This window comes from Schistocerca gregaria, chromosome 7 (genome assembly GCF_023897955.1).
Source record: "Schistocerca gregaria isolate iqSchGreg1 chromosome 7, iqSchGreg1.2, whole genome shotgun sequence".
In the NCBI taxonomy this organism is placed as follows: domain Eukaryota; kingdom Metazoa; phylum Arthropoda; class Insecta; order Orthoptera; family Acrididae; genus Schistocerca; species Schistocerca gregaria.
This window is the reverse complement of record NC_064926.1, coordinates 539,847,321-539,875,062: the sequence shown is the minus strand read 5'-3', so window position 1 is coordinate 539,875,062 and position 27,742 is coordinate 539,847,321. Positions and strand designations below refer to the sequence as shown.

General features: G+C 39.4%; 1 protein-coding gene across 1 annotated transcript in view; it reads left to right on the top strand.

Moving 5' to 3' along the window:
* Positions 1-16,135: 16,135 nt before the first annotated feature.
* Positions 16,136-27,742, top strand: part of LOC126281504 (probable splicing factor YJU2B) — a 65,784-nt gene continuing 54,177 nt past the window's right edge. Inside the window, exon 1 of the mRNA XM_049980519.1 lies at positions 16,136-16,295. The gene's annotated coding sequence lies outside the window, so the exon portion shown is untranslated. The remainder of the gene's footprint in view (positions 16,296-27,742) is intronic.

Sequence of the window (27,742 nt, the reverse complement as noted above, 5' to 3'; positions counted from 1 at the left end):
ACAGTTAATGTTTTTGCTATCGAAAACTCAGTTATTGACCAGTTTAAGTGCCGTGGAGTGGACCTAGTATCGTAAGGTTTTGCACGAGACAAGCCGTAGAAGCCACGTTACACGAGAAAATGCAAGAAGCGTTAATTAATACTTAAAAGGTAAGAAAAGGTAATAAGTCACGGCTTCAAAATACTAACGCGAGTTCTTTAGAGACGAATGGAAAAACTGGTAGAATTAGACCTCGAGGAAGATCAGTTTGGATTCCGTAGAAATGTTGGAACATGAGAGGCAATACTGACCCTACGACTTTTCTTAGAAAATAGATTAAGGAAAAGCAAACCTACGTTTCTAGCATTTGTAGACTTAGAGAAAGCTTTTGAAAAAGTTGATTGGAATACTCTCTCTCAAGTTCTGTAGGTGGCAGGGGTAAGATACAGGGAGCGAAAGGCTATTTACAATTTGTACAGAAACCGGAGCTACATGGAGCTATTAAAAAAGTTGAGAGCCCATCATATCACAATTGTGAAGCCAAGATATTTCGTTAACAGCCACCTTGGTTTGACCAAATTACCGCTGTTCTAACCTTATATGAATAGGGTAATTCTAATTTCTGGGAGGATTTTAAGCAATTGGAGTCGAGGGGTATGAAAGGGAAGCAGTGGTCGGGAAGGGACTGAGATAGGGTTGTAGCCTATCCCTATATTGAGCAAGCAGTAAAGGAAACAAAGGAAAAATTTGGAGTAGGAATTAAAATCCATGGAGAAGAAATAAAAACTTTGGGGTTTACTGATGACACTGTAATTCTGTCAGAGACAGCAGAGGACCTGGAAGAGCAGTTGAGTGGAATGGACAATGTCTTGAAAGAAGGATATATGATGAACATCAGCAAAAGCAGAACGAGGATAATGGAATGTAGTCGAATTAAATTAGATGATGCTGAAGGGATTAGATTAGGAAATCAGACATTTAGAGTAGTAAAGGAGTTTTGCTATTTGGGGAGCAAAATAACTGATGATGGTCGACGTAGAGAGGATATAAAATGTAGACTGGCTATGACAAGGAAAGTGTTTCTGAAGAAGAGAAATTTGTTAACATAGAGTATAGATTTAAATATCGGGAAGTCTTTTCTGAAAGTATTTGTATGGAATGTAGCCATGTATACATGTGAAACAGGCCGGCCGCGATGGCCGTGCGATTCTAGGTGCTCCAGTCCGGAGCAGCACTGCTGCTGTGGTCGCAGGTTCGAATCCTGCCTCGGGCATGGATGTGTGTGATGTCCTTAGATTAGTTAAGTTTAAGTAGTTCTAAGTTCTGGGGGACTGATGACCACCGCAGTTGAGTCCCATAGTGCGCAGAGCCATTTGAACCAGCCATGTGAAACACGGGCGATAAATAGTTTAGGCAAGAAGGGAGTAGAAGGTTCGAAATGTGGCACTACAGAAGAATGCTGAAGATTAAATGGATAGATCATGTAACCAATGATGAGGTATTGAACAGAACTCGGGATAGGAGGAATTTGTCGCTCAATTTGACTAGAAGAAGACATCGGTTGTTAGGACACGTTCTGATACATCAAGGGATTACCAACTTAGTATTGAAGGGAAGCATGGAGGGTAAAAATCGTAGAGGGAGACGAAGAGATGAATACACCTAGCAGTGGGATGTGTGTTCTAGTAGGTACATGGAGATGAAGAAGCTTGCACAGGATAGAGTAGCATGGAGAGCTGCATCAAACCAGTCTCTGGACTGAAGACCACAACAACAACAACAACACAATGCACAGACAACTATAGTCTCATTTGCTGTCAACAGCAAAGGAAAACAAATGTAATATCAAATAAATATTTATTGTATACTGTCTTGCTTGGGGCGCTTACAAGTGCATTTAAGTGGAGTTACATTACTATGAATCATTTTTATGCAAATGGCAATATTTATGAAACTAATTGGAATCGTTAAACTACACAGTGACTTATTTATACTTTCCACTTATTAAAGGGCTGTTAGCTTGTAAAATTAGTATACAGTAACAGAATGTGAATGCTGAGGAAGTAAATCATTCAACACTTCTCAGTTATCTGTGGTACATATACTTGATACAGAATAATGCTGGGAACGTATATTGCTCAGTTTAGACGCTTCACAGTTCTTTATCATCATACAGTTTTCCCGCACAGCTTTCCAAACTTCATCATTTGGAATTCTGAAATAGTACAAGAAAAAAATAGCTACACTATAAAGAAAGAAGTGACACAAATTTGTTGACGGTGAATGGCGAAATAACACGTTAGAGAGACAACTCATACATGAATTGTTATTCCTTTAGATTTCACGTCATTGTTGGAACAATTCATGGGCCCCAAAATTAAGAAAGTCATTATTACTGCTCAAAATACTCCCAGAAATTAGAATTACCCTATTCATATAAGCTTAGAACAGCGGTAATTTGGTCAAACCAAGGTGGCTGTTAACGAAATATCTTGGCTTCACAATCGTGATATGATGGGCTCTCAACTTTTTTAATAGCTCCATGTAGAACACTTAGAAGAGGCAACAGATCAACTACACAGAGAGCCTACATTACGATTGTCCACCCTCTGCTAGAGTATTTGTTGTGTGTTATGGTACCTTTACTAGAGAGAATTGATAGCAGACATTGGAAAAGTTTAAAGAAGGGCAGCTCGTTTTTTACCTTCATGAAATAAGGGGAGAATGTCTCAGATATGACACACCAGTTGTTGTGGCAATCATTAAAACAATGGAGTTTTTCATCATGGCGAGATCTTTTCTTAGAAAATTTCAGTCACTAACTTTCTACATCTACATCTACATCCATACTCCGCAAGCCACCTGACGGTGTGTGGCGGAGGGTACCCTGAGTACCTCTATCGGTTCTCCCTTCTATTCCAGTCTCGTATTGTACGTGGAAAGAAGGATTGTCGGTATGCTTCTGTGTGGGCTCTAATCTCTCTGATTTTATCCTCATGGTCTCTTCGCGAGATATACATAGGAGGGAGCAATATACTGCTTGACTCTTCGGTGAAGGTATGTTCTCGAAACGTCTACAAAAGCACGTAACCACTGAGCGTCTCTCCTGCAGAGTCTTCCACTGGAGTTTATCTATCATCTCCGTAACGCTTTCGCAATTACTAAATGATCCTGTAACAAAGCGCGCTGCTCTCCGTTGGATCTTCTCTATCTCTTCTATCAACCCTACCTGGTGCGGATCCCACACTGCTGAGAAGTATTCAAGCATTGGGCGAACAAGCGTACTGTAACCTACTTCCTTTGTTGTCGGATTGCATTTCCTTAGGATTCTTCCAATGAATCTCAGTCTGGCATCTGCTTTACCGACGATCAACTTTATATGATCATTCCATTTTAAATCACTCCTAATGAGTACTCCCAGATAATTTATGGAATTAACTGCTTCCAGTTGCTGACCTGCTATTTTGTAGCTAAATGATAAGGGACCTATCTTTCTATGTATTCTCATCACATTACACTTGTCTACATTGAGATTCAATTGCCATTCCCTGCACCATGCGTCAATTCGCTGCAGATCCTCCTGCATTTCAGTACAATTTTCCATTGTTGCAACCTCTCGATACACCACAGCATCATCTGCAAAAAGCCTCAGTGAGCTTCCGATGTCATCCACCAGGTCATTTATGTATATTGTGAATAGCAACGGTCCTATGACGCTACCCTGCGGCACACCTGAAATCACTCTTACTTCGGAAGACTTCTCTCCATTGAGAATGACATGCTGCGTTCTGTTATCTAGGAACTCCTCAATCCAATCACACAATTGATCTGATAGTCCGTATGCTCTTACTTTGCTCATTAAACGACTGTGGGGAACTGTGTCAAACGCCTTGCGGAAGTCAAGAAACACGGCATCTACCTGTGAACCCGTGTCTAAGGCCCTCTGAGTCTCGTGGACGAATAGCGCGAGCTGGGTTTCACACGACCGTCTTTTTCGAAACCCATGCTGATTCCTACAGAGTAGATTCTAGTCTCCAGAAAAGACATTATACTCGAACATAATACGTGTTCCAAAATTCTACAACTGATCGACGTTAGAGATATAGGTCTATAGTTCTGGACATCTGTTCGATGTCCCTTCTTGAAAACGGGGATGACCTGTGCCCTTTTCCAATCCTTTGGAACGCTTCGCTCTTCTAGAGACCTACGGTACACCGCTGCAAGAAGGGGGGCAAGTTCCTTCGCGTACTCTGTGTAAAATCGAACTGGTATTCCATCAGGACCAGCGGCCTTTCCTCTTTTGAGCGATTTTAATTGTTTCTCCTCCATATGCGAAAATATTTTTGTTGCCCTATAGATGGAGAAATGATCATCATAATAAAATAAGAGAAATCAAGGCCTGCATGCGAAAATTTAAGAGTACGGTTTTCCATGTACTGTATGAGAGTGAAACAGTAGAGAAATGGTGTGAAAGCAGTTTGATGAACCTCTGGCCAGTCACTTATGACTGAACTGCAGAATGTTACTGAATGATTATGAGTGAACCTTCGATGACAGAGTCCCAGAACACGACTGTGATGATATTGCAGGCAGTTTACTGTAGTAAAGTGAACGAGTGGGCCCAGGGAGTTGATGTTGTAGGTCTCCATAGTGTGGAAGCAGTGCCTCTTTTTGGAGCTTGGGCAGGTGAACTGACAATGTTTATTCTGTAGGATTGACAAACATCTCTTTCTTTTGGCTTGTCAGCGAAGTACACTCCGGGCAGGGATCCTGGGGTGGGGATGGAAAGGGTTTCCATCTTTGAGAGCTTTCGTTGTTCCATTCAGATTACCTCAGTCTTTCTTCTCTTTCCTTCTTTCTCTACCCAAGAATCAAACGTTTCTAAATGTGCTTTAAGAGTGTTATTTTTGTTTCATAACTTTTTTACTATTTTGTCTATTGGATCCAAAGACAATACCATGTATGGATCAAGCCAAAGTTCTTACCATAAGCATTAAAAAGTATACAAGTGTCTCAAACTAGCATTTAGCAAATTGCCATTGTATATATAAATATTCTAGGCCTATACCACTTTAATTACAATTTTATTTAGATTATCTAGACTATATGTTTATATATTTTTCTCTTTGTTTAGGTAAGCTTCATTGCATTTTGTATGTAGTATTATATTGCCCTAATTTTACACAATTTGGTGCACATAAAATAATTTATATTATAGTAATAGTTTTCTATTAATAATTTTGAGATATTTCCAAAATATTTTTTTAAATCTCTCCCAGACTTAACAGGAGTTTTTCAAGAACTTTTGATCCTGCGTAGGATAGCTCCAATGTGAACTTCATGATGTTGTATCTGGGATCATGGTAGGAGTTCCATTTCTTAGTGTCATGGCTGTGTATTGTCTTTATATCTTGAGTATCATCACAGCCTTCTCTTTCTCACACTTTTACACTTTTAAACTGTATTCCAACATCTTGGTACTAAGTCTTAAGATTTCCCAAAGTAAACTGCTCTATAGCTGTAGCAGTGCAATATGTAACTCTGAATAATCAGTTAAAAGTTTTCAACAAGATGTATGAACTGAGAGTGGCATGAAGCCAGCCAGAATCTGTAGTTAACAGTATGATGGATAAGAGCTTAAAGTATTGTGATTTAGTGTAATGATGATAACAAAAAGTAATTTAACATTTCTGGAAAGGAATATGGAGATCATAATATAAGAAAGTGGGCTAATGAGTCAAGGTTTTACACTTGTTGTAAGTAATGTAAAACAAAATTTATAGTTTATTACAGATATAATAAATAAAACTGGGTACAAGAAAATGTTACCAAGTTAAAAATGTTTGTAAAACTAGTTTAGTAAAATTCGAGCACATTCAATTACAGGGGTGAGATTATGTGAGTGCACAAATTTGCACATATAAATTACATCACAAATGCCACCACATGTGATGGAAGAGTGTATAAATGTGTATGGCCTGAAACAATTGCATTCATAATTATAATGAGCAGTATTATTTTATGATAGAACTGCTGCTTTTGGGAGTTTAATTTCATGATATTTCAGAGGTCACTGGGTACTGAAGAAGTGACACACATGGTCTAGATAGTACTGACACACAGTATACAGAACCCACAAATCCTTGGTTTTGAGCCACTGTGCAACCAAGACCAGATGGCCTCTAACTATGGGTACTACATTAACTACAGATAATTTGGAAATATATATGATCAGTGTACCAGGTTTGTATTGTAGAAGAATTGAAGAAGCATGAGTTATGTAGGACATGACACTGAAGCAACACCAGGTTTTGTCAATAAACTTGAGTACAGTAAAGAATTGGTCTTCTTACTGTAATTTTAAATACACTGTTTGCAGAAGGGCGGTAATTGATCCTGGTAGCTGTAAGACAAAGTTTGTAATGAAAGCTATAGGCAGCATTGTGTTACTGAGAGTTTAGGGTTGCTGGCCATGGCCAGACACATAGGTCAAAAGTTACTAGTAGAATGACTTGTTCAACATTATCTCAAATGTCAAAGGGAATTCCTTGACACACTGTCATTTTCTTGGAGAATTTCTATCATTCACATCCACAGAAACCACAAAGTAACCATTGAGCTTAATAGTCAAGTAATAAATCAGGTGGGCTCTTCTAAATTTCATGATGTTCATGTACATAGCAGGCTGAACTTGGAAAAAGAGGCTGAATATGAAAACTACAAATTATTTAGGTATTATAACACATGGATAAAGGGGATTAAAACCGGTATTATTCATTTCTAAATGATCCATGAAACAATCACCAGAATAATGAATGGAAATAAAATAAGGGAATCATGCAAACCTGTTTGCATAGCATTTTCCTCTACCATATATTTATATTACAAAACATTCCAATCCTCCAAAGACAAAAGACAGCAAAGGAACTGTGACATTCACAAATGTAATACCACACTGAACATAAATTTCACACAAGCCACACTAATATGGTCCAGTACTAGAAAGGTACACATAATATGGTTTAGAAGCTTTTTAACAAACTCAATGATATAAAAGCATGAAGGATATAAAACTCTTTAGAAGTTCCTTATGGCAATATTTCAAGTGCCATTGTCAGTACACAGTCAGTGGATATATGGACTTGCAAAGTATTGTTTCGTTTTCAGTTTCCTGTAGCTCTATGATTCGCTTCAATGTACAACATCAGTGCTATAATGAATTTAATATTATAATGGATGTTTAAATATAGCAATCCAAATAATTACTTATACAAACTAAAAATGTAATAAATCTTGATGGTGATGTTCTCTTCCATTCCACTGACATTTTGTGTGAACAAATTGATCCTGATATCTCCTTCTCCTAAGGCCTGTCCACATGCAATGAACTGTCTGAACAAGCATTAAAGAAAGCAATACCTAAAACACTTGAAACCATTTAATTGTCCTGAAGAAGGATTTCACAGAGACAAGTAAGATATGTCACTTATGTAACCTATCAATTGTACAAGTTACAAATTATATTGTTATATTATTAGAGATTTTTTAACTTCATATGTTCTAATAAATAATAGAAGTGGCCAATGAGGTAGCTTTTACTCTGTTTCTGTGTGTATGGGACTTTTCAGTTCCGTCTCTAAAGTCTAGTCACAGCATTGCTGCAGCAGTGCTGCCAGTTCCCATCGAATTGCCACAGTTAAGTGCTGTCAGGCTTGTCTAGCACTTGGATGAACGATCATTCAGGTCTTCTGAATGCTATTGGGAAGTGGGTGCACTCATTCCTTGTGATGCCAGTTAATGAACTACTTGACTGAGAAGTAGTGGCTCCGGTCATGAAAACAGCAACCAGGAGCTTGGTGTGCTGGCCACATGTCCTTCTCTATCCACATTCAGTGATGCCTATCAGCTAAGGATGACACAGTGGTCGGTCAGTACTATTGGGCCTGTTCAGATAGAGAGAGAAAAACAGAGAAAGACAGAGAATGTCTCTCTAAAGTCCACCACCAACTTTTATATGTGAATATAGAGCTCCAATCTGAACTCTAGGTATGGATTCATAGTCTATATGAAAAGTTTTAATATTGTGGTAGTGAACTGTACAGTTTACATTTAATTCACTCTTGTTATGAACCATACATTTAATTAGGGAATAAATGTATTGACACATAAGTGTCCCTGTGTCACTGAAGACACAGCTGCAAGATGTTCCTTTATCAGCTTAACACAATATTCTGATTTTAATCTTCTGTGTAAGGTATATTTTTAATTTTATTTCCTCTACACTGCCACAAAGGATTATGGTATAGGGCAGTACTGAGTGAAAGTGTCCTTACAGTCCAGTATTTATTCAGGTCAAGGTAATGACAGAGCAGGTAAACTATTAATTTTGATTGAATCCATAACATTTCTAATTACATTTTCCCTATTTGCAGTAAGGTCAACTACTCCAGCTATCCTTATAGTAAGCAGCTGCCACCTTATCTCAGTCACTATAATCCTTAGTCTTAACTTTCCTCAAATACATGTGCCCTCCGTATATTTCAATACATTCGGCAATGAACTGCCTAAAGCACTGACATGCATCAGTCATCTTACAACCAATGTGCATGCAAAGAAAAAAATTGCTAGGTTGAGAAAACAATTGATTCCAACACGTTTCATATCGCAGATTCGCGTTATTCTCCTGAGCAGATGCTCCGATTTGTCTGCACATATCTAATTAGCGCCCACGGATTTGAGCAATTTTGCTCAGGCCTCCAGCTCTGACTTCCAGGTTTGTGCACGAGAATATCTGTGCAAATATCATGTCCGAAGGCAAAGACCTGTCTGCCGAGATGTGATGTACGCCGAAATTTATGCAGACATGTTGTTTCATGTGGATAGAAGGTCTGAGCAAAATTGCTCAAATCTGTAGGCTTACACCACATTGGAGCATACAAATCACAGCATGTGTCTGGAGATCTGACATGTGAAACATGTTTGAGTCAATCTAGTGTTCTCATGCTTTTTTTACTTTGCTTCTGAGGTTCTGACAATTTTCATTTCCCTGACTGAAATCTGCCAGTAACTTGTTATAAATTTTTGTACAGAACATAAAAATTCACTCTGAAGCATAGAGAGGGATTCTCAGCCTGTTGCTTTAAATTCACTCTTATCATGAACCATACATTCCACTAAGGAATCGACAAGTAAGTGTAAGGGTCCCTCTGTCCCTGAACACACTGCTGTAAGAGATTCATCTATCATCTTGACACACTGTTATGATGGCACTTTTTTGTAGAATAAATACATTGATTTTAGCTACACTGCTGCAAAAGATTAAGGCATAGAACAGTACTGAATGAAAGTATGCTGATCAATATAGGCCTACACAGTGACTTCTAAAATGGATGATGTGAGCCAGAGCTTTAGGTGTTTCACTGCTGAACTTATTGAAATATGTTGGAGTCACAGAAATTCAAGGAAAGATTAGAAGAAGAAACCAACGCTAGAGATAAGATAATTTAATAGTGAAAATAAGAGTAAATGACTTTATGCCAAAAACAGAAATCGTAATTTTAAAACATATATATTTGCAGAGCTAACCAAAACGTTCAGTTCTGCAAACGTTTTGCACTTAGAAATCTCTTTCATTACGCTAGCCAGCGTACCTTTATTCAATTCTGACCTATGCTATAATATCTTGCATCACTGTGGCTAGAGTCATTGTATTTATTGTACAGAAAATTGCAATCAGAATGTCCCTCGTGGAAACAGCGAATTTAAGGTATAATGTACAATTCACTAACAGTACTTCAGTATTCAAAGTAATACTTTTACTACAGACTATGAATACCCATCTATAGCTCGGATTGTAGTTTCATATTCTGTGCAAAAAATTATAACAGTTTACTGGTAGACTTAAAACGAGGAATTGAAAATCCCTAGATCCTCTGAGGCACAGTAAAAGAAAATCTCACTGGCCAATTCAATAATTTATCGGGATATCGGTTATGACGTTGGAAAGACGTCCAAAAATGTAAATATATTATCTGTAACTTAGCACAATTTATATCTTTCCGAATTGAGATTCTTGCCTTGTCTTTGTTAAATCTTTCTTCAGGACAGTGTAATTTGTATATTACTTCCCTCAACGATTGTTTGGACACTAGTGTCGAAGATTCTAAGTGCTTGTTACCGAACTTCTTCCTGTCGCCAGCAGTCGTAATGACTCCATCAGCAGTTCGTGTGAACATACTCCCCTCATAGAAGTAGCCTACTTTGTTGTTTTATATGAAGAGTTACGAGCATCAATATATATTTATATATCTTCATGACAATTCGTAAATAAATTCGCCAGTTTACAGGTTCGCCATACAACTTGCGAAGTAAATTAATAGTGAAAACTTTCGCCACTTAAAGAGACACTGTATTTACTATTTACATGGTATTTTCTTTCTTTACGTTGTATTGGATTTTTTCTCTCAATCCTTTCATGTACATGGGACACATTTGTCCCACATATAAATCACCTTACTAATTGGACTGTAATCACAGTTGATGTGCTGCAGATGCTCTACTTGAAGCAGAGATATTTGTTTTCTTTAATATTGTACATGGCAACAATTACTATAACTACTATCAGTTGTAGGTTATTGTTGGTGGTTCTCACTTCGAGTAGACACACAAATTTATTCACTTATTGTGTGTGTATTGTGTTCTCTGCCTTACTGTCAAAGCTTGAAAGTATATTCAAGTAAGTTTCTCTTTTACTTTAGACCATTCATTTAGAAAATAACTGTATTTCATCAGTGGAAATCTTTATTTTCGTTATTTGGGAGATAGTTGTCCCAATGTACCACAATGGTAATTTGTGTACTTGTTTTTGAATGTCATGAAATCGTTACTGTTGTTGTGGTCTTCAGTCCTGAGACTGGTTTGATGCAGCTCTCCATGCTACTCTATCCTGTGCAAGCTTCTTCATCTCCCAGAACCCACTGCAACCCACATCCTTCTGAATCTGCTTAGTGTATTCATCTCTTGGTCTCCCTCTACGATTTTTACCCTCTACGCTGCCCTCCAATACTAAATTGCTGATCCCCTGATGCCTCAGAACATGTCCTACCAACCGATCCCTTCTTCTGGTCAAGTTGTGCCACAAACTTCTCTTCTCCCCAATCCGATTCAATACTTCCTCATTAGTTATGTGATCTACCCATCTAATCTTTTATATCCTCTCTACTTCGACCATCGTCAGTTATTTAGCTCCCCAAATAGCAAAACTCCTTTACTACTTTAAGTGTCTCATTTCCTAATCTAATTCCCTCAGCATCGTCAAACTTAATTCGACTACATTCCATTATCCTCGTTTTGCTTTTGTTGATGTTCATCTTATATCCTCCTTTCAAGACACTATCCATTTCGTTCAACTGCTCTTTCAAGGCCTTTGCTGTCTCTGACTGAATTAGGATGTCATCGGCGAACCTCAAAGTTTTTATTTCTTCTCCATGGATTTTAATACCTACTCCAAATTTTTCTTTTGTTTCCTTTACTGCTTGCTCAATATACAGATTGGATAACATCGGGGAGAGACTACAAGCCTGTCTCACTCCCTTCCCAACCACTGCTTCCCTTTCATGTCCCTCGACTCTTATAACTGCCTTCTGGTTTCTGTACAAATTGTAAATAGCCTTTCACTCCCTATATTTTACCCCTGCCACCTTCAGAATTTGAAAGAGAGTATTCCAGTCAACATTGTCAAAAGCTTTCTCTAAGTCTACAAATGCTACAAACGTAGGTTTGCTCTCCCTTAATCTATCTTCTAAGATAAGTCGTAGGGTCAGTATTGCCTCACATGTTCCAACATTTCTATGGAATCCAAACTGATCTCCCCCAGATCGGCTTCTTCTAGTTTTTCCATTCGTCTGTAAAGAATTCGCGTTAGTATTTTGCAGCTGTGACTTATTAAACTGATAGTTCGGTAATTTTGACATCTGTCAACACATGCTTTCTTTGGGATTGGAATTATTATATTCTTCTTGAAGTCTGAGGGTATTTCGCCTGTCTCATACATCTTGCTCACCAGATGGTAGAGCTTTGTCAGGACTGGCTCTCCATAGGCCATCAGTAGTTCCAATGGAATGTTGTCTACTCAACACGCAGTATTGTATCTCCCATTTCGTCTTCATCTACATCCTCTTCCATTTCCATAATATTGTCCTCAACTACGTCGCCTTTGTATAGACCCTCTATATAATCCTTCCACCTTTCTGCTTTCCCTTCTTTGCTTAGAACTGGGTTTCCATCTGAGCTCCTGATGTTCATGCAAGTGGCTCTCTTATCTCCAAAGGTCTCTTTAATTTTCCTGTAGGCAGTATCTATCTTACCCCTAGTGAGATAAGCCTCTACATCGTTACATTTGTCCTCTAGCCATCCCTGCTTAGCCATTTTGCACTTCCTGTCGATCTCATTTTTGAGACGTTTGTATTCCTTTTTTCCTGCTTCATTTACTGCATTTTTATATTTTCTCCTTTCATCAATTAAATTCAATATTTCTTCTGTTACCCAAGGATTTCTGCTAGCCCTCGTTTTTTACCTACTTGATCCTCTGCTGCCTTCACTACTTCATCCCTCAACGCTACCCATTCTTCTTCTACTGTATTTCTTTCCCCCATTCCTGTCAATTGCTCCCTTATGCTCTCCCTGAAACTCCTCCGTTGTGGTTGCACCTACAGTACAGCTATCTGTATCACTTCGTAAATAAACGAGCAGAATGGTATTTATAATTAGGTTTATAATATATTATCTTTCATTTTATTAAATAAGCGGAAAAAATTTGTACTGGTATAATTTCAAATTTACTTTTAGGTCGTGTGCTCCAGAAAAAGAGAATTTTTCATCACTGATGAAAGTGTTATGCAGATTTTGGAGGCTTGCAGAAATGATGATGAAGATAATCTGTTACCGGATGAAGAAGATAAAATTTTTCTTGAAGGGGATATGGAAGATGAAAGAGAACATTTTATTGTAGAAGAGCCTGAAAAAGAAATACATAGCCCACCTAGCAAAAGACGGCATACAGACGAAATATCAGAACCAAATGCTGAGGTACCTGATTCCCTTCCAGATTTACCATAATTTAAATGGTCCAGAACTTACCAACCAAGACAGTTCAATGATGACATGAATCATGAATTCGGGAAAGTGCTTTTGTTTAGTGTCAGTGAAAATCGTGAAATGCCACAGCCATTTGAAATTTTTTCTTCCACTGTTAGGTTCATGGTATGGGTTCCTGTAGTCATGTCCTAGTTCATGAACCATGGCAACATATGAGTGGCCAAGTAAGTGGTCCCACTGTCTCCACTGTTGTTCATATTATGGATCATATGTTGAAAACAATAGACTGGCTGGGTGAGATTAAGATATGTGAACATAAAATAGGCAGTCTTGCATATGCAGATGACTTAGTTGTGATGGCAGATTCGATTGACAATATTTCAGAGCTAGATCAGAAATGTAAGGACTATGGTATGAAGATTAGCATCTTCAAAATTAAAGTAATGTCAGTGGGAAAGAAATATAAACGGATTGAGTGGTAAATAGGAGGAACAAAGTTAGAACAGGTGGACGGTTTCGAGTACTTAGGATGCATATTCTCACAGGATGGCAACATAGTGAAAGAACTGGAAGCGAGGTGTAGCAAAGCTAATGCAGTGAGCGCTCAGCTACGATCTACTCTCTTCTGCAAGAAGGAAGTCAGTACCAAAACTAAGTTATCTGTGCACCGTTAAATCTTTCGACCAACTTTGTTGTATGGGAGTGAAAGCTGGGTGGATTCAGGTTACCTTATCAACAAGGTTGAGGATACGGATATGAAAGTAGCTAGGATGATTGCAGGTACTAGTAGATGGGAACAATGGCAGGAGGGTGTCCACAATGAGGAAATCAAAGAAAAACTGGGAATGAACTCTATAGATGTAGCGGTCAGGGCGAACAGGCTTAGATGGTGGGGTCATGTTACACGCATAGGAGAAGCAAGGTTACCCAAGAGACTCATGGGTTCAGCAGTAGAGGGTAGGAGGAGTTGGGGCAGACCAAGGAGAAGGTACCTGGATTCGGTTAAGAATGATTTTGAAGTAATAGGTTTAACATCAGAAGAGGCACCAATGTTAGCACTGAATAGGGGATCATGGAGGAATTTTATGAGGGGGCTATGTTCCAGACTGAAAGCTGAAAGGCATAATCAGTCTTAAATGATGATAATGACTATTAGCCTAAAAGATTAGGTGCATGATATATTAATTCCTGAAAGTAGCCTATTCAGTATGCGGAACAATCGGGCAACGCATTCAGCACAAATTAAGATGAAATCAAGTCATTTCTTGGTATGATCCTGGTAATGGAGTACCATATTTTGCCTACATTTAGAAGCCACTGGGCAACTGAACCCGATTTAGTTGTTCCTTATATAGCTCAGATTATGCCACTACATCGCTTTGAAGACATTCGAAAGTACTTACATTTTTCCAACAATGCAAATCAGTCAATAAAGGAAGACCACACATACGAAGTGAAAACTGTAATTACCCATTTAACAAAACCTTCCAGGAATCTCTTAGTGCAACTAGAGCTCAATCTGCAGATGAGCATATGATCGGATTTAAAGAACATAATATTACGCGACAGTATGTCAATAATAAGCCAGTCAAATGGGGTTTCAAAATGTGGTGCAGATGTGATTCGGAAACTGGCTACCTATTTGAGTGTGATTTATACACTGGCAAAGAAAACCTCAGGTCCCGAAGTAGGGCTCAGTGAGTCAGTAGTTCTGCAACTGACAAAATCAGTATCCGGACTGGGATGTGGAATTTACATAGATAACTTTTTAACTCTCCAGCTTTGCAGTATTATCTTTGTTTACAAAATAATATATCATGTGGAACAGTGCGCACCAATCGTAAAAACATCCCAAAGACATTCCCTCTGGACCAGGAAATAAAAAGAGGTGATTCATACAGTCTCAGTAGCAATGGTCAGACAATCCTCAAATGGATGGATAACAAGCCAGTTTTTCTACTGACTAAATTTATTTTTCCAATACCATGTACGACAGTGAAGAGGCGTCAGTATGGTTCTTCTGAAAAGATCAATGTTCAGTGTCCTCTTATGATAAGAAAGTACAAGGTTTGGATGGGAGGGGTGGACCTTATGGACCAGAAGAAAGTGACTTATGAGAATGACAGGAAGGCAAATATTAAGTATTACCTGAAAATTTCCTTTGATCTTCTTGACATTGTTGTAAACAATGCGTTGTAATATATTCAAATTTGGCAGAAGAATCATGATTAAAATCAACACTATCAACCCTAGAGGCCAGACAATGCATTGCGAGAAATCTAATTGGAAATTATTCAAATCGAGAAAGGAATTTATCAACAGTAGTGAAAACATCAAGAAGGTTGCAGACCAGTTGCAATCCAAAGAGTGCAGAGCACGGAATGATAAAATAAGACGTAAGGAAGAGGTGTGTTCATTGTGCTTCAAAATGTGTTGAAAATCGCACATACAATATTTGTGAACAGTGTGGCGTTAATTTATGTTTTACTTCAAGCAGAAACTGTTTTGCAGAATTTCACATCAAATAGACAACATATACACAGTCTCTGTAATTTTTCGATGTATGAAGTGTAATGTGTTCTGTAACTGTCCTTTAAGGACCACAGGGACAAATACATCCCATCTTTTTTTTAGCAGTACAAATAAAAATGTTTGAAATATTAACATATTTTGTTTATAAAACCTCAAGTTACCACAAAGATACAAAAATTTTAATCACTAGCACTTTAGTTTTCTTATGTACCTGAAAGGGTTAAGGCTAGTTGCAAACACAGACCACAGCAGAATTTCCTGCATTGCGATTTAGTGTACTAAACTGAAATATTTTTCGCAAGAGGATAGCCGCTTGCCACTGAACGTTCTTATGCAGACGTGTAGATGGCGAGCCAGCAGTAGACTGGAACAGTGTCGTGTGTAGGCTCCAGACTTGCGGTAATTTATTGCGCGCACAATTTTGTGCAAAGATATCTGCGCAGACAATTGTTGCTTGTGTAGCGAACTCCACCGTTGATCAATAGCTTTGAAATTTGTCGTCTGAGTACAATAGCTTCACACTGAAAGTCTTTGGTTAATTTTGAAAACATTATTGTTTTGATTTCGACACCGTAGAATAACAACGAGATAACCATAGTTTAACGCACAGTTCGTGGAGATCCTGTAAAAGTCGTGTTTTGTGAGAGGGGTGAACCTCACATGAGTATTATTTTACCCATTTTAATAAGGTCAGTTCATGAAAGTGCGAAATTATACTCTCTCAAAATATTGGTGATTATCAAATTATTAGGAAGAACTTTAAACACTCTAACTTGTTCGTTATTCGGGGACAAGTATCAACGGAATGATTTTAACTAATGGATGCATGTACCGTTAAATCATAGAAACAATTAATTTAGTTTTCCTGTCCGTACTTCATCCTAGTTGATGGTTTGTAATTTTGTTGGATGAGTCAAAGAAAGTGATGCCTTACTCCCCATAATGTTTATTGTTAACGCATTTATTTGCTTAGTTTCTGGTTTTATTTAAATATAATGGTGTCAAAAGTAATTGGTGTTGAACAAGGTATTGCATAATACATTTTACAGGATTTATCCCTGCAGAAATAAATCTTATCACTCTACTAACCCATTTGCAGCAGACTTATTTAATTCAGCTCTTGATGGTCCAACAACTCTGATGATGGATTTAGTGCTTTGAAGAAATAAATTACATCTGGTAAAAGTTGTCGTCTAAAGTATTTCAATCCATAGCACTAGTATTGTTAGGTAATACAAGGTAACTGAAGCTCATGTAAAAGAAACTGAAAATTTTTATCAGAGATCACAACACATCCAAGACTAATTACAGAAGATGTTTCGAGAACTTCACTAATGTCACTAGAGAAAAAGAATATGAGGTTTGCAAGTGGGCGACATACATCCAAAGAACAGAACATGACACTATAGACTGTGGTGAGTGCAGTCAGAAAAACAATAAAACATTCAGTTATAAATTCAATGAAATGGAAGAATAAATAAGTTCTTGATATTAAAGAGTATGAAAAATTGTACAGTTGTCATCTTATGCCTGTAGTGATTAAACCGAATTAGAGTGTCTTGGCTCATCGTTTACTTACATAAGTTTTTCATAAGCGAATAGCATGAGGTGAAGCAAGGTTTTAAAACCTTCAGAAGTGATAATTCTGCATAAGAAACAAATTTCACATGTCATTTATTTGTGTGTTGCCACCAAAATTTTCAAGAACACTAATAGCTTAAGTAACTGAACCTAACTGTTTCAGCGGATCATCAATGTGTTTCTTCTAATTCAATTTCTCATCAGAGCACACACCCAGAAATTTTGAATAGTCTGCCTTATCAACAGACTTCTGTCCAAGGTTAAAATTTATCAATGGTGTTATGCCATTTACTGTGCAAAACTGTATTTACTTTGTTTTCTCAAAATTTAGTGGGAGTTCATTTTCAGAGAATCGCAAAGCCTAATAATTTTCTGAAAGGCATTATTTAAAATTTCCTCAGCTAATTCTTTTTTTTTTTTATTTCCTATACTTGCATAATCAGCAAAAAGAAATAGCTTTGTATCTTCATGAATATAGAGCCGCCATTCATTAATATGTGTTAAGAACAGTAAGAGGCCTGTGACTGAACCCTGTTGGACACCATTCTTGATACCTCCCGAGCTAGAAGACTTCTGATTTTCCAAACTATATGTACTGTCACTGAATTACCTCTCGGCACCCCCACCTCCCTCTCTCCCCCCATCCATCCCCATCTAAACTGCCACATTGCTTTCCTCTTGGTTCATCCCAGGTGCCTCATTCCCTTTATTTCCTCTCATACATATGAGGTTGTGCGTACATTCATAAGCAGTCTGTTTCACTGGGTGATTTCAGTGGGTATGTTTATGTGTCGGAACGTTATCATGGCCTACTTAATGTTATATTGTTTACCTTTAGGATGCTAAACATGAACAGTTTACTGTGGCACAACTTCTACTGGTCCTTGTACAAGCATGGATGATGAAAGTCTGATGCATATCTCACATGATGTTGTGAATTTGAGAGTCCAGATATCTACATCTACAAAGATACTCTGCAAACCATGTACGCTGCGTGTACCCTGTGCCAATACTTGTCATTTCCCCTCCTGTTCCGCTTGCAAATAGAGTGAGGGAAAAACGACTGTCTGTACACCTCCATATGAGCCCTAATTTCTCATATCTTATGTTTGTGGCCCTTACGTGCAATCTGTGTTGGTGGCAGTAGAATTGTTCAGTAGTCAGCTTCAAATACCAGTTCTCTAATGTGTCTCAAAAAGAACATCGCCTTCCCTCCAGGGATTCCCATTTGAGTTCCCGAAACATCTCCGTAACACTTCCGTGTTGTTCGGAACTACCAGTAACGAATCTAGTAACCCACCTCTGAATTGCTTCAGTGTCTTCCTTCAACCCAACCTGGTACACGTATATAGGGGCTGTTCTCAGAACATCTAAACTGGACTATGCATGCACAAGTTTTACATTGAAACTATCAGCTACATGCCATATGATATTTGTGCTGACTGCAAACTGTGACAAAAAAAACTAGCACTTCAGGCCTGGTTTGATGTTACCCACCATGACTTCTTCTCTTGTGGCGACTACTGCTTCCCAATACGAGAGGGACTGTCAAATGAAAACCGAACAACTGCCACAAGGGAACATGGAATGGTTCCAGTCATGATCAATTGCTGTTTCATGAAAAATACTTGGCTGCTAGCATATCCACAGTCACACCTACTCTTGTACTTTCTTTGTCTGACTGAAACCGATGTCCTTGCATGCTTTTCTTCAGATGGGCAAAGATGTGAAAATTGCACGATGAAATATCCGAACTGTATGGAGGATGTTGCAATGTTTCCCAATCAAATCACTGAAATATATCCTTTGCATGATTGACAGTGTGGTGACAGGCATTATTGTACAACAGGATGATTCCATCCAACATCCCAAGGGCAAATGGTAAACACAACAGTGGAAACATCCCACATCTCCCACACCAAAAAAATTCAAAGCTGATCCTGTAAGGTCATGACGATGACGCCCTCCTTCGAGTGCAGGGGCGCTTTGCTTGTCCAGTTCCACGAGCATTCAATGCACTGTGTTATGAAGACACTTTGCTGAAAACAGTGATGCACCATAAAGAACAACAATCCAGGAATGCTGTTGGATGGAATAATCCTGTTACACAATAACGCTCACCCCCACACTGCCAATAGCATGAAGGCTACATTTCAGCGATTTGGTTGGGAAGCACTGCAAAATCTTCCATACAGCTTAGATCTTTCACCATGTGATTTTCACATCTCTGCCCACCTGAAGGAAGATGTGCGTGGACATCGGTTTCAGTCAGATGAGGAAGTGCAAGAGAGGATGCAGACATGGATCCATCAGCGGCTGACTGCATTCTGTGAAACAGGAATTGATCATCTCGTCTCCCTGTAGGGTAAATGTCTTAACGTGTGTGATGGTTGCTTTTGAATGGGACAATTCTATGGTTCCATTGTGGGAGGAGTTCAGTTCTCATGTGACTGAAATTAGTCATTAAAAATATCTCTCATTTTCAAACCAATAGCTGAATTTAAAAAATTAGTACGAAAAATAAGAATAAGCTTCACAAACTGGCCTCTCGATGAGTGAGAAGGGTTAATATCACATCTGAAATTGTGATGTTGTGGCTTCTTTCATGAATTTTGCAGAGGTAGATGAGGACAGATAGGAGGTGGGTTCAGTAATTTTTGGGGCTGGTGCTGCCATCTGGAAAGTAGTAGTAGTAGAGCTTTGCACCGCTAGGTGGCGAGAGCTGCAAATCTGATGCCTCAGTGTGTGGAGTGGCATTCAGCTGGCAGGACATGTTGCATGTCCACAGTGATTTCCATAATACTCTGCGTTTGGTATGTGGCAATTTTACGATGAATCCGTGAAGAGAACAACGTGTGTATATCAAATTCTGTGCGAATCTCTGGAAAAGTGCTACGGAGACACTTGCAATGATTCATTAAGTGTTTGGAGGACAGAGACTGAGTCGTACGCGTGTGTTTGAGTGGCATGCTCAGTTCAGGACCAGCTGTAGAGACGTCGAAGATGATGCTCACACTCGAAGGCCCATGAGCCGCACAACACCAGACATTATTGCCAAACTGCAACAATTGGTTCATGCGGATCGACGTCAAACCATTCAAGACCTCACGGATGAAGTGTGTATTGGTTATAGGACATGTCAATGAATGTTGACAGATGATGTCAACGAATGTTGACAGATGAATTGGGCATTCATGATATCGCCGCAAAATTTGTGCCAAGGATCTTGACTGCTGATCAGAAGACACAGTGTGTTGAAGTATGCACGGACCTTTGTCAGACCGCATCTGATGATCCAGCCTTCTTGTCACAGGTTATCGCCGGCAACGAGAGCTGGATTTATGGTTATGACCCAGAGACAGCAACAATCATCCTAGTGGAAGAGTGCGGGCTCTCCAAGACCCAAAAAAGTGAGACAAGTGAAGAGCATGATCATCGTTTTCTTTGATATCAAGGAAATTGTGCACAAAGAATTCGTCCCACCCAACCAAACAGTAAATTTCGCGTACTACTGTGATGTTTTGCGATGGCTCCGTGAAAACATGTGGCAACGATGGCCTAAATGTTGGCGTCAAGGGAACTGGCTGCTGCATCACAAGTCCTTGCTCACCAGGACCTTTTTGGCAAAACATGACAGTTGTACCCCACCCACCGTACTCACCAGATCTGGCACCTTACGACTCCATGCTATTCCCAAAACTGAAACTCAAGTTGAAAGGCCGTCAGTTCAACACTCTAGAGAGTATTCAAGAAGCATCGCTGGCAGTGATAAACTCCCTCAAAGAACAGGACTTCCAGAAAACGTTTGACCAGTGGCAGAAGCACTGGGACTGGTGTGTTCTTGTGGATGGGAACTACTTCAAGAGTGATAGTGACGATTAGTCTAAAGGTTAGGTTTTCAACAGATGGCAGCAACAGTCCCGAAAATTTTGGATAGCACCTCGTATAGGGTGGATGCTTCCAAGACCAGTATGTGACTTTCCCTATTTTAGGATAGCAATAATTGTGAGTTTCCTCCAAATGTTAAGGAACATTCCAGTTAGTAGTCAATTGCTGAAGAGCTCTAGTACCCACTGCTTTGTTTTAGCTCCAGAATGTTTAATTTAGTCTGCTGGGGTATTGTCCAAGCCTGCAGTGTGCCTTACTATTCTTATAGTAATTACCCCATTTAGGTCTTCACTACTGAAGGGTGAAGGGTATTAGTAGTTCCTTCATCTGCATTTCTAGTTAGTTTGAAGGTTTTTTCTTATATTTGCCATTTTCCAGAAGCCAGCTGACTATTTGGTTAGTGTTTATTGGAACATGACATGGAGAATGTGTTGGCTAATGATTGAGGCATCTCAGGAGCTTCAGTGGCTTTTGTCTGCTTCATGTCATATCTAGTTCTTTGTTTATTTTTATCTCATTTCCTCTTGTGGCGGGAAATATTGAAGTGATTAATTGTTAGCCAGCAGAATTTTTTTTCTAAGAGAAGGGACTGGCTTTGAGTAGGAATGTATGTCTTTTCAGATATGTAGTCGCACCTGCAGCCTTTTGGGATGGATTGTCTTGGGCTCCTTTTAACTGCTCCAATACATGGGTTGCAGGTCTTTAGTGTTAGGGTTATTTCAGCCACAGGGTTACACAATAGGCTTTGAACTTCTTCCATTTTGCTTTTTGGAAGTTATACCTGTGCCAGAATTCGACATTTTGTGGACAAACAGTGTGCATTACTTTGCATATTATTGGCCTATACAGGAGGCAGGTCGGGAAGGACGAGGACGAGGAGGTTGGTATTGGAGGCCAAATATCTTTTAGGCACTGATGTCTTAAATGTTGGCTATTGATGGGTGGACAGAGTTTATCATCAGTGATCAGCTATTAAGTTGTTTGTTTCAAACCATGGAATAACAGCCTCTCCAATGTTACTGCCTTCAAGTTAGCGCCACAGGATGCTGTGACTGTTAAAATCTCAGATGAAGAAGTTGACTTCATGTCTGTTGAAGTTGTTAACTTTGTTTCTTTTAGAAGTCAGCGTTGCATGTTTTTCACATCAAAGGGACTCTGCAGTCCTTGTTCAGCGAAAAACGCTTCTGTTTCTTGCATGTTTCTTAATTAGATCAGTAGGTTTGCTTTGACAAACACTGGACTACCATTTTTATGACCTTTCTGCTGCTAGCTTCACACTATTCAGTTTTGATCTTTTTTGTAGTCTCCATGTGAGGAGATAGATCAAATCACAGTCGTATATCTGCAATAGGTCCTGTAATAGTTGTTGTTTGTATGTACATAGAAATAATTTAAATTTTTTAACATGAGAAGATACCTTTGGTAGTCGCTGCATTGCATTGATGAGATGCTTCTGGAATGAAAAACTTACCCATTGCACACTGTTAGCTAGGGGAAGTATTGCTATATCAGCTAGGACATGCTCTTCAAATTGCATATAGATGACTAAAATTTTAAAGCGCTATAAATCAGAATATTATGTATATCAGTAAAGAAGGCAGTTACTCTGAAAAAAGCCTTTACTGAGCTGCTATTCTTATTTACTAGTCATTTAGGTAATTTTACTGTTTTTAGAGAACCATGCAGTTGTGTACATTTGGAAAAATTGTATCCAGTGTAACCCTCTGCTTACCAGAAAATCTGTACAGCATTGCCTACAAGTTGGGCCTCTCAGGCCCGTGTTGTTTAAATTGACATAAATTATTGACACTATTTTGACTACTTGTGATGTGAATGACTTTCGAGATATAAATGTTTTTAAAATTTACAGTTAAAGTTTACATTTAAAAAAAACTATTTTTATACTTTTACTGATGGCTTTTGTTCTTATCGCAGATTTGCGCAGGGTCTACTGACAATATCTCAATGTTTCGGGCAGACAGTTTTGGTGCACATCTTCTCCTTTTCTTAGTTGATGGTTTCACTGCTCATCCTGGATCAGGCACTAATAATGAATTCATTGACTTCTTTACCCCTGCTAGTTGCTTTCCCAAATTGATGATGAAAATCCGATGTTTTATTTTTTATTGGCAGCCAGCATCATCCAAATTATGTATGCATTCATTACAATTGCATTGATCATGTTGGAGAAAAACACCAATGACCAGTGCATTGTTTTTCTCTTCACACTGTAGAATTGCGCCTTCTGCTCCATGGTGTCAATGCTACCCTTTGTGGCTTTGTATGTTGTCATAACTTCAGGCTTCTTTATATGTGATGATGACATCTTTGGCTGGTCACAAAGAGAGCTAAGGAACAAAAGAGGCTATCGTCACATCTGGTTGAAAACACATCCTTTCGGTGTAATAAAATCGGCAGGCAGTTCACCTTTGTTTTTACAGATACTACCCACTTGTATCAGATCTTTTGATAACACGTAATAAGCTAAATTGAGAGTTGTAAAAAAATTATCACAGGGTATATTATGTCGAGGGTTTTCACAACATTCTCTCCAGCAAGTCGCATGGCTCTGGTTTCTTCCTCCTTCCTCAAATACACTGTCATCTTCAAGCAGTAGCTTGTTGCACTGTTACAAATTGCCCAGAACTTTATTCCATACCTACCAGGTGTTGTTGGGATGTATTGTCGAAATGGACAGCGACATCAAACTGTGACCAACTGTTCAATGACGGACATGCACCATCTTCAAATGTAGGCATCCTTAAGGGCAATTTCCCATATCTCAGAACTTCTCTGATTAGTTCAGTTTGTCAGTTGACCGATGTTCAGATCGAGCTGCTGCATTGTCAAAGCACAGTAGCATGGAAGTGGTTGGAAGACATAATTTCAGCGAACAGTGGTCGGCCATCCTCAACGCTCCAAAGGTGACTGATATGTTCATTTCTTGACTTGTAAACTCCAGTCAGCATCAGTACACAAAGAACTTTTTTGTCTCATCCATATCCATATCCACACAGTCCTCATAGCCAATTTGATGTTCCTTGTTGGACCAGATACACGCTTTGCTGACGAAGGGCACCCGAAAGAACAACATAAAACAAGATTCCTCACTATCATAGTTCCTAATCAAATATCTGTCCACAGCTCGTGACCTCGCGGTAGCATTCTCGCTTCCCGAGCACTGGGTCTCGGGTTCGTTTCCCGGTGAGGTCAGGTATTTTCACCTATCTCGAGATTACTGGGTGTTGTTGTATCATCATCATCATCATCATTCATCCCCATTACGGTCGGAGGAAGGCGATGGCAAACCACCTCCACGAGGACCTTGCCTAGTATGGCAGTGCAGCTCTCCCGCATCGTTCCCCTATGCTCTGTTAAGGAGTATGGGACTTCATCATCATCAATCAGATAACTTGTTCGTCCCTGGTCTTCTTTCAATACATCTACCAGAAATTCCAACTTGAGGAACTGTAGCCCGTATTTCATTCCCATTATGAGAAAACAGTAAGTCACAGTCAACAGGATTTGCACTAAATTGTTGTTCTCCATGTTTGTAGAAGGATTCTTCATTATCATCATCTTCATGTACTTCTGCATTTTTAACGACATCTACCTCATTATCGTCACCACTGGAAGATTCACATTCATTAGGTGGGTTTCCAGAATCAGAAGACTGCTCCAACAATTCCCTTACCTTATCATCTGATAGTTCTCTTCTCCAAAACATTTTCAGTTTGTAGAACAGACAACTGTTATGAAATAATGTACCAAAACAAGCAAGCGCCTGTCACAAGGAGGACTGCTGAACACCGAATGAAATACAGTGCCTGTCAACCAGTGGCAAATGATCTAGCAGATGCTGCACAGGTTGTTGAAATGTTGTTTCTAACTGTACGGGCCTGTGAGGCCGGTATGGGAGGAAACATGCGCCAACACTTTAACACAAAGTCATATGTAATTTTTTATAATTTTTTCCCAAAATTACAAATAACTTGACAAATTAGGAAAAGTCATAAAATTTCATTAAAATAAAAAGTATATTTTCTAATGGAGAAGATACTGAACATCATGGCCAGGATCTAGACATGGACAGCACCCTGCCACAGTGGCAGCTACGATGTGGGCTTACTATGGCTGTCCGCATTCAGTCGCTCTTTTCTGAGCTTCATCAATTGCCTTTACCACCTCTCTTCTCCACTCATGCACGTACCCATCCACGGTGTATCTCTTGGCTGCAACTCTGTCTTGATCTCTCAATCGATTCAAAGGGTCATGTCCCTCCGATGGCTCTTTGCCACCAGTTCTCCTGTGTCCTCAGTTCATTCCAGGGTTCAGAAGTGATCTATACTGATGGCTCCATGGTTGCTGGCCGCACTGGTTTTGCTTACACCTACGCACGACGCACGGTACTTCGTTCCTTGCCAGATGACTGTAGTGTTTTTTCTGCAGAATTGGTAGCCATCTTGCACAAACTGAACCATATCCACTCCTGCTCAGGCCTATCCTTCACTATCTGTAGTGACTCATTGAGCGATTTGCACGCTATCGGCCATTGCTTCCCTCGCCAGCCGTTGGTCATCGCTATCCAGGACTCCCTTTCTCTCCTCGCTTAATGTGGATGCTCAGTGGTGTTTTCATTTGGGCCCCAGGCCATGTTGGGATTCCTGGCAATGAACTTGCTGATCGACTGGCTAAATTAGTTACTACTAGGCCATCTCTTGCTATTGGCATTCCAGAAATAGACCTTTGCTTGGCACTACGTCATCAGGTTTTGGGCCTTTGGGATGCAGAATGGAGCACTCTAATAAGCTCAGGGCAATTAAGGATTCTACAACACCATGGCGGTCCTCCTTACAGGCCTTTCATAAGGCCTCTGCCGGCTCCGCATCAGCCATACTTTTTTTACTCACGGTTATCTCCTCCCTCGTGCAGACCCCCCTCTCTGTCGTTGGGGGTCGATGTTGACTGTGGCTCACATCTTATTGGAGTGCCCCAACTTAGCCACCTTACAAAGGACTTTTAGCTTTCTGGACTCGCTACCCCTGGTGTTGGCTGACAATGCCTCAGTGCGGATCTCGTTTTACGTTTTATTCGTGATAGGGGTTTTTATCGCTTTATTTAAGGGAGGGACCTTCCACCTTATCGGTGAGTGGAGGGTTAGGCAGGCCTTCTTGCTCCCCCCTTCACCCCAACTGGATTGGCTTTAACTGTTAGAATATTGCTGCGCAGTGTGGGATCCTTACCAGGTGGGATTGACGGAGGACATCAAAAGGGTGCAAAAAATGGCAGCTCGTTTTGTATTATCACGTAATTGGCAGAGAGTGTGGCAGATATGATACGCGAATTGGGATGGAAGTCATTACAGCAAAGACGTTTTTCGTCGCGGCGAGATCTTTTTACGAAATTTCAATCACCAACTTTCTCTTCCAAATGCGAAAATATTTTGTTGAGCCCAACCTACATAGGTAGGAATGATCATCAAAATAAAACACGAGAAATCAGGGCTCAAACAGAAAGGTTTAGGTGTTCATTTTTCCCGAGTGCTGTTAGGGAGTGGAATGGTAGAGAGATAGTATGATTGTGGTTCGATGAACCCTCTGCCAAGCACTTAAATGGGAATTGCAGAGTAGTCATGTAGATGTAGAACTGGGCTTGGTGGTTTGCCCCAGCCCTCTGCCTTCCCACTCCTTTCATTATGGGATCTGTTATGTCTTGAGTGTCTCTCTTGTCTCCTGTGCTTCTTCTTTTCCATCCCTGTCATTAGTCACTTTCTCTCTCTCACATCTTCTTGTGCCGTTTTCCTTCCTTCCCTTCGTTTCTCATTTTATGGACATTATTATTGCCTCTCCTAATGTGGAATTTTATCGGTTTTAGTTAATCTAAGGTGGAGGGGACTGATGACCGCATAGTTTGGTCCCTTCTACACCCAACCAACCAACCATCATGGCCAGGACTCTGAGGCCAGATGGTAGGTAAGGGTTGATATGAAAATGAGTATTAACAAGAATTGGCAATTTTAGTTGTGAATTTCTGGGGATATCCAACTACTTTCTAGGTTGGTAGGATATTCAGAAAATGCATTCAGTCAACGAAGGAAATTGCTTACAAAACCCTCATTGTCTCCCATCCTATAATATTGCACAAGTGTGTGGGACACAAAAAAATAGGACTGTCCCATCTCATATTACACAGGATCCCTAGTAGAAAACATGTCTCTGTCATTTGTATTCTACTTATATCTTTATTTCTCCAAGTCCAGCATTCTGAAGCATAGCTCACAACTGATTTGTAATATGATTTGTATATAATGATATTTGTTTTGGCATGTATTTTACAATTCCTAATTATGTCAGATACACAGTAATAAATACTTATGTAATTTTCTATCCTGTCCAAAATTTCTTTGTTGATGCTTCCTTTCTGATTATCTTACTTCCTAGATATATGAAAACATCTACTTCTTTAATAATTTCCCATTAGAACTTATGTCATTTTCATTTCCTTTTTCCCTGCTGATTTTCAGTACCTCACTTTTTGTTAAGCTTATTTCCATGCCTGCTTCTTCAATAGCCCTCTGTTCTTCCAATTTCTGCTCATTGTCTTCCTCTGTCATCACTTCTTGTAAATATGCTGTGGTTTTCATTTCATCTGCTGTTGACCCCTGGTA